Raw genomic sequence first — 13,318 nt, 5'->3', positions numbered from 1 at the left:
GACAATTGTTATGTTTTTTGTAAATTTTTATTGAAGTAAGCATAGATATTCTAAAGTGCATAGACCTTAAGTGTACAGGTCTGTGAATTTTTGCAAAGCGATCACAATTTGGGTAGTATGGACTCTATCCAAATAAAAATAGAGATGATTTCCTGAACTCCAGAGTCCTTCTCATGCCCATCACAATATTCAGGCTTCTGTCACCATAGATGAGTTCTGTTTGTTTTCAAACTTTGTATAACTGGTATCGTAGAGTATGTTTTTTTCTGTGTCTGTTGTCTTTTGCTCAAGGTTATAGTTATGACCTTCATTCATGTTCTCACATAATTTGTTGTATTGCTCTAGGCCAGGGGCTGGCAAAGTGCTGCCTGCAGGCCTAATCATGTCCACCATCTGTTTTGTACAGCCTGTGAACTAAGAATGATTTTGATGTTTTTTAAGGGGTGTGTGTGTGTTTGTGTGTGTGTATGTATATATATATGTGAATATGCAATGGAAAACATATATGGCCTGCAGAGACAAAAACACTTATTTTCTGGCCCTTTACAGAAAAAACTTTGCCAATTCCTGCTCTGTGGTATTCCACTGTACGAAAATATAATTTACTTATCTGTTCTACCATTTACGGGCATTTGAATTATTTCCTAGTTTTGGACATGACAAATAGTGTGGCTATGAACATTCTTGTACACGTCTTTTGGTGAACACGTGTCCATATTTTGGTTAGGTGTGGAACTGGTGGAACATAAAGTGTGTGGGGTTGTTTTGTTTTTGTTTTATTGAGATAACTGCTAAAAAGTTTTTCACAGTGATCATACCAATTAAAATTCTCTCATCGGTGTTTGAGAATTCCAGTTGCCTCACAGTCTCAACATTTGATATTGATAGATTTTTAAAATTTTAGTTCTTTTACTGTATGTGTAGTGGTGTCTCGTGAGTTTAATTTGCTTTTCCCTGATGAGGTATAACAACTTTCATGTGCTCATTGAACAGTTGGAGAGCCTTTTTGTGAAGAATCCTATTGCTTTGCTTATTTTTTAAAAATAAAAATTGTTTTTTTCTTTTATTGATGTGTATAACTTCTTATATATTCTGCATACAAATCCTCTGTCAGATGTGTATATTGTAGATACCTTCTAGGCTCTTTGGTTTGCATTTTTACTTATTTATGGTGTCTTATGATGGATAGAAGTTCTTAATTTTAATGAAGTCCAATTTTTCAAATGTGCTTTAAGGTTAATGCTTATTGTTTACTGTTTAGAAACATCCTTGCCTACCTACAAAACATTAAAGTGTTCTTCTGTGTTATCTTCCCACAGTCCCTATTGTTTAATGTTTTGCACTTAGTTTACAATCCATCTGAAAATTATTTTTATGTTTGGTGTGAGATAGAGCTAAAGGTTTATTTTTTCCCTGTGAGTAGCCAGTTGGTGTTCTTGGTAATCCTAAGGCTGCAGAACCCTGGTTACTACAGGATCTGTGTTCCGGCAACAATCTTGGTGAAGCCGAATCCCCACCCCAGGGTTTAGAGCCTCCGGAGACTGTTGCTGGGGGATACACACACTAGCAGCGTGGCCTGGCTTCCTTAGAACAACAGACTGTACTCTAGCTCCCTTCCCAAAGCGTGTGGCTTTGGAAACAAGGCCAAGTTAATCCAAGTGAGACCTAGGCTGGGCCCAACTTCAGGAGAGAATCTCAGAGACCCTTGTTACAATGCTACTGGCTAAGGACAGCAGTTAAAGTTCGAAGTCCAGAGGACCTGCCTTACCTTCTGCTATCCTGGTTGTTTAATAAAAAAAAAAAACTACCTTCATTTGTTGAAATATTTATCTTTTCTCCCACTGCATTGCAGTGGTATCTTTAACACAAATCTACTGACCATATATGTATGTATGGGTCTGTTTCTGAATTTTCTTTTTTTTCATGTTGGAGTATTGCTTTTCAATGTTGTGTTAGTTTCTGCTGTACAGTGAAGTGAATCAGCTATATGTATATATATATATCCCCTCCCTCTTGGACCTCCTTCCCCCCCACCCCTGATCCTGCCCATCTAGGTCATCACAGAGCACTGAGCTGAGCTCCCTGGGCTACACAGCAGGTTCCCACTAGCTATCTGTTTTACACATGGTAGTGTATATGTGTGAATCCTAATCTCCCAGTTCATCCCATGCTCCTTTTCCCTGCTGTGTCCACATGTCCATTCTCTACGTCTGCATCTCTATTCTTGCCCTGCAGATAGGTTCATCTGTACCATTTTTCTAGATTCCACTTATATGCATTATTATACGATATCTGCTTTTCTCTTTCTGACTTACTTCACTCTGTATGACACTCTCTAGGTCCATCCACGTCTCTACAAATTACTCAGTTTCGTTCCTTTTTATGGCTGAGTAATATTCCATTGTATATATGTACCACATCTTCTTTATCCATTCATCTGTCGATGGACATTTAGGGTGCTCCCATGTCCTGGCTATTGTAAATAGTGCTTCAGTGAACACTGGGGAATGTGTGTTCTTTTGAATTATGGCTTTCTCAGGGTATGTGTCCACTAGTGGGATTTCTGGGTCATATGGTAGTTCTATTTTTAGTTTCTTTAAAAAACCTCCATACTGTTCTCCATAGTGGCTGTATAAATTTACATTCCCACCAGCAGTGCAAGAGAGTTCCCTTTTCTCCACACCCTCTCCAGCATTTATTGTTTGTAGATTTTTTGATAGCAGTTCTGACCTGTGTGAGGTGATACCTCGTTGTACTTTTGATTTGCATTTCTCTGATAATTAGTGATGTTGAGCATCTTTTCGTATGCCTCTTGGCCATCTGTATGTTTTCTTTGGAGAAATGCCTATTTAGGTCTTCCTCCCATTTTTGGATTGGGTTTTTTTTTTTTTTGATATTGAGCTCCATGAGCTGTTTGTATGTTTTGGAGATTAATCCTTTGTCAGTTGCTTCGTTTGCAAATATTTTATCCCATTCTGAGGGTTGTCTTTTTGTCTTGTTTATGGTTTCCTTTGCTGTGCAGAAGCTTTTAAGTTAGATTCCATTTCTTTATTTATGTTTTTATTTTATTACCGTAGGAGATGGGTCAGAAAAGATCTTGCTGTGATTTATGTCAAAGAGTGTTCTTCCTATGTTTTCCTCTAAGAGTTTTATAGTGTCTGGTCTTACATTTAGGTCCTTAATCCATTTTGAGTTTATTTTTGTGTATGGTGTTAGGGAGTGTTCTAATTTCATTCTTCTACATGTAGCTTTCCAGTTTTTCCAGCACCACTTATTGAAGAGGCTGTCTTTTCTCCATTGTATATTCTTGCTTCCTTTCTCATAGATTAGGTGACCATAGGTGCATGGGTTTATCTCTGGGCTTTCTATCCTATTCCATTGATCTATATTTCTGTTTTTGTGCCAGTACCATAGTGTCTTGATTACTGTAGCTTCATAGTATAGTCTGAAGTCAGGGAGTCTGATTCTTCTAGCTCCACTTTTTTTTCTTAATATTGCTTTGGCTATTCTGGGTCTTTTGTGTTTCCATACAAATTGTAAACTTTTTTGTTCTAAATCTGTGAAGAATGCCATTGGTAATTTGATAGGGATTACGTTGAATCTATAGATTGCTTTGGGTAGTATAATCGTTTTCACAGTATTGATTCTTCCAATGCAAGAACATGGTATATCTCTCCATCTGTTTGTGTCATCTTTGATGTTTTTCCTCAGTTTTTTTTATTTTTTTATTTTTTTGCGGTACGTGGGCCTCTCACTGTTGTGGCCTCTCCCGTTGCGGAGCACAGGCTCCGGACGCGCAGGCTCAGCGGCCACGGCTCATGGGTGCAGCCGCTCCGCGGCATGCGGGATCCTCCCGGATTGGGGCACGAACCCGTGTCCCCCGCATCGGCAGGTGGACCCCCAACCAGTGCACCACCAGGGAAGCCCTTTTCCTCAGTTTTATAGTTTTCTGAGTACAGGTTTTTTGCCTCCTTAGGTAGGTTTATTCCTAGGTATTTTATTCATTTTGTTGCTATGGTAAATGGGACTTTTCCTTAATTTCTCTTTCTTTTGTTGTTAGTGTATATGAATGCAAGAGATTTCTGCGCATTAATTTTGTATCCTACTTTACCAGATTCACTGATTAGCTCTAGTAGTTTTCTGGTGGCATCTTTAGGATTTTCCGTGTATAGTATCATGTCATCTGCAAACAGTGACAGTTTTACTTCTTCTTTTGCAATTTGTATTCCTTTTATTTCTTTTTCTCTCTGACTGCTGTGACTAGGACTTCCAAAACTATGTTGACTAATAGTGGCGAGAGTGGACATTCTTGTCTTGTTCCTGATCTTAGAGGAAATGCTTTTGGTTTTGCACCATTGAGAATGATGTTTGCTGTGGGTTTGTCGTATATGGCCTTTATTATGTTGAGGTAGGTTCCCTCCGTGCCCACTTCCTGGAGAGTTTTTATCATAAATGAGTGTTGAAGTTTGTCAAAAGCTTCTTCTGCATCTATTGAGATGATCATAAGGTATTTATTCTTTAATTTGTCAATATGGTGCATCACATGGATTTTGCATATATTGGTGAATCTTTGCATCCCTGGGATAAATCCCGCTTGATCATGCTGTATGATCCTTTTAATGTGTTGTTGGATTCTGTTTGCTAGTATTTTGTTGAGGATTTTTGTGTCCATGTTCATCAGAGATATAGGCCTGTAATTTTCTTTTTTTGTGAAATTGTTGTCTGGTTTTGGTATCAGGGTGATGGTGGCTTTGTAGAACGAGTTTGGGAGTGTTTCTCCCTCTGCGATTTCTTTGAAGAGTTTGAGAAGAATAGGTGTAAGCTGTTCTCTAACTGTTTGATAGAATTCGCCTGTGAAGCCGTCTGGTCCTGGACTTCCATTTGTTGGAAGATTTTTAATTACAGTTTCAACTTCATTACTTGTGATAGGTCTGTTTATATTTTCTATTTCTTCCTGGTTTAGTCTTGGAAGGTTGTATCTTTCTATGAATTTGTCCATTTCTTCCAGGTTGTCCATTTTATTGGCATATAGTTGCTTGTAGTAGTCTCTTATCCTTTGTATTTCTGCAGTGTCAGTTGTAATTTCTCCTCTTTCAGTTCTTTTATTTTTAAAAATATTTATTTATTTGGTTGTGTGGGGTGTTAGTTGTGGTAGGTGGGCTCCTTAGTTGCTGCTTACTGTCTCCTTAGTTGTGGCAGATGGGCTCCTTAGTTGTGTCATGCGAACTCTTAGATGCAGCATGCATGTGGGATCTAGTTCCCTGACCAGGGATCAAACCCATGCTCCTGGCATTGGGAGCATGGAGTCTTAACCACTGTGCCACAAGGAAGTCCCTTCATTTCTAATTTACTGTATGGAATCCTCTCCCTTTTTTTCTTGATGAGTCTGACTAAAGGTTTATCAATTTTTATCTTCTCAGAGAACCAGTTTAGTTTTATTGATCTTTGCTATTTTTTTCTTCATTTCTATTTCATTTATTTCTGCTCTGATCTTTTTGATTTCTTTCCTTCTACTAACTTGGGGTTTTTTTTTTGTTGTTGTTGTTGTTCTTCTATCTCTAGTTGCTTTAGGTGTAAGTTTAGATTGTTTATTTGAGATTTTTCTTGTTTCTTGAGGTGCGATTGAATTGCTATAAACTTCCTTCTTAAACCTGCTTTTGCTGCATCCCATAGGTTTTTGGTCATCGTGTTTTCATTGTCATTTTTTTCTATGTATTTTTTGATTTCCTCTTTGTTTTCTTCAGTGATCTCTTGGTTATTTAGTAGCGTATTGTTTAGCCTCCATGTGTTTTTGTTTTTTACAGTTTTCTTCCTGTAATTGATTTCTAATCTCATAGCGTTTTGGTCGGAGGAGTTGCTTGATTTGATTTCAGTTTTCTTAAATTTACCAAGTCTTGGCTTGTGACCCAAGATGTGATCTATCCTGGAGAATGTTCCATGTGCACATGAGAAGAAAGTGTATTCTGCCACTTATGGGTGGAATGTCCTATAAATGTCAACTAAGTCTATGTGGTCTATTGTGTCACTTAAAGATTGTGTTTCCTTATTTTTTCTGTCTGGATGATCTGTCCATTGGTGTAAGTGGGGTGTTAAAAGTTCCCCACTATTATTATTTTTAAAATTTATTTTTGGCTGTGTTGGGTCTTCGTTGCTGTGTAGGTTTCTCTAGTTGTGGCTACTCTTTCTAGCAGTGTGTGGGCTTCTCATTGCAGTGGCTTCTCTTGTTGCGGAGCATGGGCTCTAGGCATGCAGGCTCAGTAGTTGTGGCACATGGGCTTAGTTGTTTCGTGGCATGTGGGATCTTCCCAGACCAGAGCTTGAACCTGTGTCCCCTGCATTGGCGGGCGGATTCTTAACCACTCTACTGCCAGGGAAGTCCCCCCCCTCCCACTATTATTGTGTTACTGTCAATTTCCTCATTTATGGCTGTTAGCATTTGCCTTATGTATTGAGATGCTCCTATGTTTGGTGCATAAATATTTACAATTGTTATATCTTCTTCTTGGATTGATCACTTGATCATTGTAGTGTGACCTTCCTTGTCTCTTGTAAGTCTTTATTTTAAAGTCTTTTTTCTGGTATGAGTATTCCTACTGCAGCTTTCTTTTGATTTTCATTTGCATGGAATATCTTTTTCCATCCCCTCACTTTCAGTCTGTATGTATCTCTAGGTCTGAAGTGGGTCTCTTGTAGACAGCATATATACAGGTCTTGTTTTTGTATCCATTTAGCCAGTCTTTGTCTTTTGGTTGGAGCATTTAATCCATTTACATTTAAGGTAGTTATTGATATGTATGTTCTTGTTACCATTTTCTTAATATTTTGGGGTTTGTTTTTGTAGGTCTTTTTCTTCTCTTGTGTTTCCTGCCTAGAGAATTTCCTTTATTTAACGTTTGTTTTAAAGCTGGTTTGGTGGTGCTGAATTCTCTTAGTTTTTGCTTGTTTATAAAGCTTTTGATTTCTCCATCAAATCTGAATGAGATCCTTGCTGGGTAGAGTAATCTTGGTTGTAGGTTTTTCCCTTTCATCACTTTAAATATGTCCTGCCAGTCCCTTCTGGCTAGCAGAGTTTCTGCTGAAAAAGCAGCTGATAACCTTATGGGGATTCCCTTGTATGTTTGTTACTTTTCCCTTGCTGCTTTGAACATTTTTTTCTTTGAATTTAATTTTTGTTAATTTAATTAATATGTGTCTTGGCATGTTTCTCCTAGGGTTTATCCTATATAGGACTCTCTGTGCTTCCTGGACTTGGGTGGCAATTTCCTTTCCCATGTTAGGGAAGTTTTTGACTATAATCTCTTCAAATATCTTCTCAGACCCTTTCTCTTTCTCTTCTTCTTCTGAGACCACTGTAATTCAAATGTTGGTGTGTTTAGTGTTATCCCAGAGGTCTCTGATACTGTCCTCTTTTCTTTTCATTCTTTTTTCTTTATTCTGCTCCTCGGCAGTTATTTCCACTGTCTGTCTGCCATATCACTTATTCATTCTTCTTCTTCAGTTATTCTGCTGTTGATTCCTTCTAGCGTATTTTTCATTTTAGTTATTCTGTTGTTCATCATTGTTTGTTTGTTCTTCAGTTCTTCTAGGTCCTTGTTAAACATTTCTTGTATTTTCTCGATCCATGCCTCCATTCTATTTCCAAGATTTTGGATCATCTTTACTGTTATTACTCTGAATTGTTTTTCAGGTAGGTTGTGTATTTCCTCTTCGTTTATTTGGTTTTTACCTTGCTTCTTTGTCTGTACCATATTTTTTTCTCACTTAATTTTTTTTTTTTTTTTTTTTTTTGATGTGTGGGGCTTTGTTCCTGTCTTGCTGGTTGCTTGGCCTGAGGCGTCCAGCACTAAAGTTTGCAGGCAGTTGTGTGGAGTCATTTCTTAGTGCTGAGATGAGAACCTCTGGGAGAACTCACACCAATTAATGTTCACTGGGGTCTGAGGTTCTCTGTCAATCCAGTAGTTTGGACTCAGTGCTCCCATCACAGAAGTCAGGCCCAACCCCTTGGCGAGAGCAGAACAAGGCGTGCCTAGATGTTCATCTTATGTGAAATAGAGCAGGTAGTCTACCTAACGCAGGACAAGAGAAATGTCTTTTCACTCAGTGCATTGCACTCCTGGATAAAAGTCCCTGGGAGGCCAGCTGTGGCCACGTACCATCTATCCAGGCCCAGCTGCTGGGAGTGACGCGAAGACCTCGGAAGCATCACGGGCTGGAGAGTTGCCTGTGAGTGGCCAGCAAAGGGGTGGAGCTGGAGGCTGTTTCTGAATTTTGAATGTTATTCCTTAGGATTTTTCCATCAATGTTTATGAGGGAGACTGGTTTGTAATTTTCCTTTCTTAAATGTTATGCCATTATGTTTTGGTGTCAAGGTTATGCTGCCTTCAAAAAATAAGTTTCTGTTCTCTGGGAAAATTTGTGTAAGCTTTGTGTTATCTTGGTTAAATGTTTGGAAGAATTTCTCGGTGCATTCATGTGAACCTGGAGTTTTCTTTGTGGGACTATGTAAATTATAGATTCAGTTTATTTAATATATTTAGGAATATTCAAAATTTCTACTTTGATATCAGTTTTGGTGAATTCTTTCAAGAAATTAGCCCATTTCATCTAAATTGTCAAATTTATTTCATAATTCATAATGTTCCCTTATCATTTATTGTTATAATATGTCAGATCTGTAGTGATGTCTCCTTTTTCTTTCCTCCTATTGAGAATTTGTGCTTTTCTTTTCTTCTTAAACAGTCTTACAAGGCTGTTTTCTGGGGACTGCTTTAGCTGCATGCCACAAATTTTGATACGTGTTATTTTTATTATCGTTTACTTAAAAATATTTTCTTTTTTATACTGCTTCATTGACCCATAGGTTATTAAAATTATATTGTTTATTTTCAAACTCTAGTTTATCATATGTACCTTTAATTTTTAGAGGCTTTGAGTTAGTACATTTCTTCTAAAACGGTCCTGGAATTATAGCACACTTTATTCTATTTACCACCACTTCATTCCATTTACTACTACTTTATTTTTTTCTATAAATGTCATGTAGTTTAATTAAAAAAATTTTTTTCCTGAATGTAGGATAATAGCTTGGTGGTAGTTTTATTTTAGCACTTTGCAAACATCATTCATTGCCTTCTGATCGTTTTTACTGAAAATGCATTCATCAGTCTTGGTGCTGTGTCCTTAAAAGAAATGTGCCTCTTCCTTTGGCTGTTTTAAAGAATTTTCTTTGTTGGGTGTGCCTAGATGTGCTTTTCTTTGTATTTGAACTGCTTGGAGTTCATAATACTTCTTTAATTTATAGACTGATGATTTTCATCAGTTTTTGAAAATTGTCACTGAGACCTCTTTAAATATTGCTTTGACCTATTCTAACCTTCTCCTTCTGAGACTCCAGTTATACCCATTTTAGGTCTTTTCACTTTTTTTTTGTTTTTTTTTTTTGCAGTATGCAGGCCTCTCACTGCTGTGGCCTCTCCCGTTGCGGAGCACAGGCTCTGGACACACAGGCCCAGCGGCCATGGCTCACAGGCCCAGCCACTCCGCGGCATGTGGGATCTTCCTGGACCGGGGCACGAACCCGTGTCCCCTGCATCGGCAGGCAGACTCTCAACCACTGCACCACCAGGGAAGCCCTTCACTTTGTTTTATATGTTCATTATGCTCTCATCTGTACTTTTCATTATCTTTTCTCTATGTACTTTAATCTTAATATTTTTTTAACTCACTGTCTTCACTATTCTTATTTTCTGCTATGTCTAATCTGCCAATTTTTATTCACATGGTCCTCTTTTTGGCTTCTTGTTAATATTTGAATGAATGCCAGACATTCGAATGAAAAATTTTAGAAGCTCTGGATTTTGTTATCTTCTACTGGAGAGAATTTAATTTTCATCTATAAGGCAATAGAAATAAAAGAAGATCACCTTGATTCAGTTGAGTCCCAATTTCAGTTTTGTCCTTATCTAGTAACTGGAGGTTGCTTTTTTGGGCTATGATGAAATAGCTGTACCAGACTAACCTACTTCAAAAGTAAAAGCAGGGCTTTCCTGGTGGTGCAGTGGTTAGGAATCCACCTGCCAGTGCAGGGGACTTAGGTTCGAGCTGTGGTCCAGGAAGATCCTACATGCCATGGAGCAACTAAGCCTGTGTGCCACAACTACTGAGCCTGTGCTCTAGATCCCAAGAGCCACAACTAGTGAAGCCCATGCACCTAGAACCCATGCTCCTCAACAAGAGAAGCCACCCCAATGAGAAGCATGTGCACCGCCATGAAGAGTAGCCCCTGCTCGCCGCAAAGAGAGAAAGCCCGTGCACAGAAACAAAGACCCCAGCAGCCAAAAATTAATTAATTAATTAAATTAAAAAATAAAAAAGTGAAAGCAAACATAATGCATATAAAGCTCCTTGAAGGTACTGGAAAGCAACCTAAGCAACCAGTACCTAAGGGGCAAACCTCCTAAGTGAAAATAAGTAAATAGAGGTGAGCCCTACCTAAGCCTGCTGCTTTGTCCTTCTGGGGTATTTGCCAATTCACAGTTCAAAGCATAGAATGCAAACATAAAGCAGTGGCTTAGAACTTGTGTCTTTGTCACTAGACTGGAGAAACAAAAACAATAGTTCAGGGATACCACGAGAGCCAGGACTCGAGAGTCCAAGATCCTGAAGAATAGGGCACCATGCAGTAGTGACTCCCAAATTCTTGGTGCAATTTCCACCTCAAGTGATTTGCTGACTCTTCAGTGTACTGGGTAAGTTGCTGAACAAACAATCAGAAATAAGCTGCTGAGATATTAAAAAGGCAGGTAGTAACTTTGTTATAAGGCAGAAACTAACACACCATAAAAAAAATAAAAAGGCAAGTAGAAATTTAGGCCATTTGAAAAAAAATTAAGTTAGTGTGTCTTATTAAGAGAATCTGAGTAAATCTGAGTTATAGGGTCTGTCTGTAAAGAAAGGTCCTGATAAATATTCCACGATTTCTGTTGAGACCTCTAGCGACAAAGACAAGTTCTAAGCCACTGCTTTTTGTTTGCATTCTATGCTTTGAACTGTGAGTTGGCAAATGCCCCAGAAGGACAAAGCAGTAGGCTTAGGCAGGACTCACCTCTGTATACTTATTTACCACTTAGGAGGTTTGCCCCTTAGGTACTGGTTGCTTAGGTTGCTTTCCAGTACCTTCAAGGAGCTTTATATGCATTATGTTTGGTTTTTGTTTTGCTTTCACTTTTTTATTTTTTAATTAATTAATTTATTTTTGGCTGCTTGGGCCTTCATTGCTGTGCACGGGCTTTCTCTCTTTGCGGCGAGCAGGGGCTACTCTTCATTGCGGTGCACGTGCTTCTCATTGGGGTGGCTTCTCTTGTTGAGGAGCACGGGCTCTAGGTGCATGGGCTTCAGTAGTTGTAGCTCTTGGGATCTAGAGCACAGGCTCAGTAGTTGTGGTGCACAGGCTTAGTTGCTCCGCGGCATGTGGGATCTTCCCAGACCAGAGCTTGAACCCGTGTCTCCTGCACTGGAAGGCGGATTCCTAACCAGGGCTCGAACTCGTGTCTCCTGCACTGGCAGGTGGATTCCTAACCACTGCACCACCAGGGAAGCCCTGCTTTTACTTTTGAAGTAGGTTAGTCTGGTACAGCTATTTCATCATAGCCTCAAAATGCAACCTCCAGTTATTAGCTTTTTAACCCAGCATTTCTTCAACTTAGTTTTACAGTGGAAACCAATGTTTTTTTTTTTTTTTTTGTCATTGGTGAGCATTCCGTGGAAGACACCTTAGGAGATGCTACTGCAGACATGTCAGTCTATTCACCATTTCTCAAACACAGAAAAGTATTTCATGCTTTCATACTCTTGTTCTTCTTTCACTCTGCCTAGAACAGCCTTGCCCATACTTCTTTTGCCTTCTTCATCCTACCAAACTCTATTTCTTTCATTAAGGATTCTGTAATTTTCTGAAGCAGAATAAAAAACATCCCAAATTGCATAAAATTACTTGAGTTGTAGGAGCCTGTGGAAATCTTGACCTTTTTTTGAAGGTGGTATGTTTTCTCTTTATGGACAGTGGGAGTCATGTAAGTGGTCATTTTTCTTGTTTTGACTACCAGGAATTTCATTTGTCATAAACTTAAAAAACATGCAAAGTGTCATATGGTTTGTGTTACTTGTGTCTTTCTTAAGCTTCTACTTTGGTATTTTCTCTCAGTTTTATTATGTAATTATTTACATAAATGTTCTTATAAGCTTTTTCAGGTACTTTATAAAACATCACAAAATGGTATACAGCATATATAACCTTATCTAACAGTAAACAACAGCGATCAAATGGACAGTTTTCTTTTCAAGGACATTTTAATTATGCTGAGCCTCATTCTGAATCACTCATGACTTGTATTTTTTCCCCCAACTAAATTGTAACTTTATTGATGACATAAATATTCTCTTACCTAGCATATACAATTGGCGAACAAAACTTTGTTTTGGTTAATTTTGTGAGGTAGATCACAATGGTTATGAGTAGGGCTTCTGGAGCCAGACTACCTGGATTTGAATTTTCCCTCTACCTTTTACTGCCTGAGATCTGACTTACTGAAACTCTCTTTGCCTTATTTTACTCATGTTTAAAACGTCATTTGTTTGCTGTGAGGAAGAAATAAACTAATACATGTGAAATGCTTAGAACAGTAGCTAGCACATAGGAACTCTTCAATAATTTTTTTTTTTTTTTAAAGAAGATGTTGGGGGTAGGAGTTATTAATTTATTTATTTTTGCTGTGTTGGGTCTTCGTTTCTGTGCGAGGGCTTTCTCTAGTTGTGGCAAGTGGGGGCCACTCTTCATCGCGGTGCGCGGGCCGCTCACTGTTGTGGCCTCTCTCGTTGCGGAGCACAGGCTCCAGATGCGCAGGCTCAGTAGTTGTGGCTCACGGGCCTAGTTGCTCCACGGCATATGGGATCCTCCCAGACCAGGGCTCGAACCCGTGTCCCCTGCATTGGCAGGCAGATTCTCAACCGCTGCGCCACCAGGGAAGCCCCAATAAATTTTTTTTAATTGAAGTATAGTTAATTTACAATGTTGTGTTAGATTCAAGTGTACAGCAAAGTGATTCAGATATACATATATATGTGTGTATAAATATATACTTTTCCCATTTTAGGTTATTACAAGATATTGAATATAGTTCCCTGTGATATCAATAAATATTACTTAGGCAATCTGAGAAAAGTTTGTCCAGTTGTTATGCTCTGATGTTTGGAATGGTGACTTTTCCAAAAGCTTTTAAAGTTCTAGAAGTTGTCAAATGGCCCTAGAGTAATGTTCGAA

At 38.6% G+C, this 13,318-nt stretch overlaps 1 long non-coding RNA gene across 3 annotated transcripts in view; it reads left to right on the top strand.

The window, feature by feature from the left end:
• The window catches only part of LOC307194741, a 566,811-nt gene that overhangs the window by 231,271 nt on the left and 322,222 nt on the right, over nt 1-13,318 (top strand). The gene's annotated exons all lie outside the window — the stretch shown is intronic.

This window comes from Stenella coeruleoalba (assembly GCF_951394435.1).
Source record: "Stenella coeruleoalba genome assembly, chromosome: 11".
Taxonomy (NCBI): domain Eukaryota; kingdom Metazoa; phylum Chordata; class Mammalia; order Artiodactyla; family Delphinidae; genus Stenella; species Stenella coeruleoalba.
Note: the sequence above shows the minus strand (reverse complement) of the source record. Positions and strands in the feature narration are given on the sequence as shown.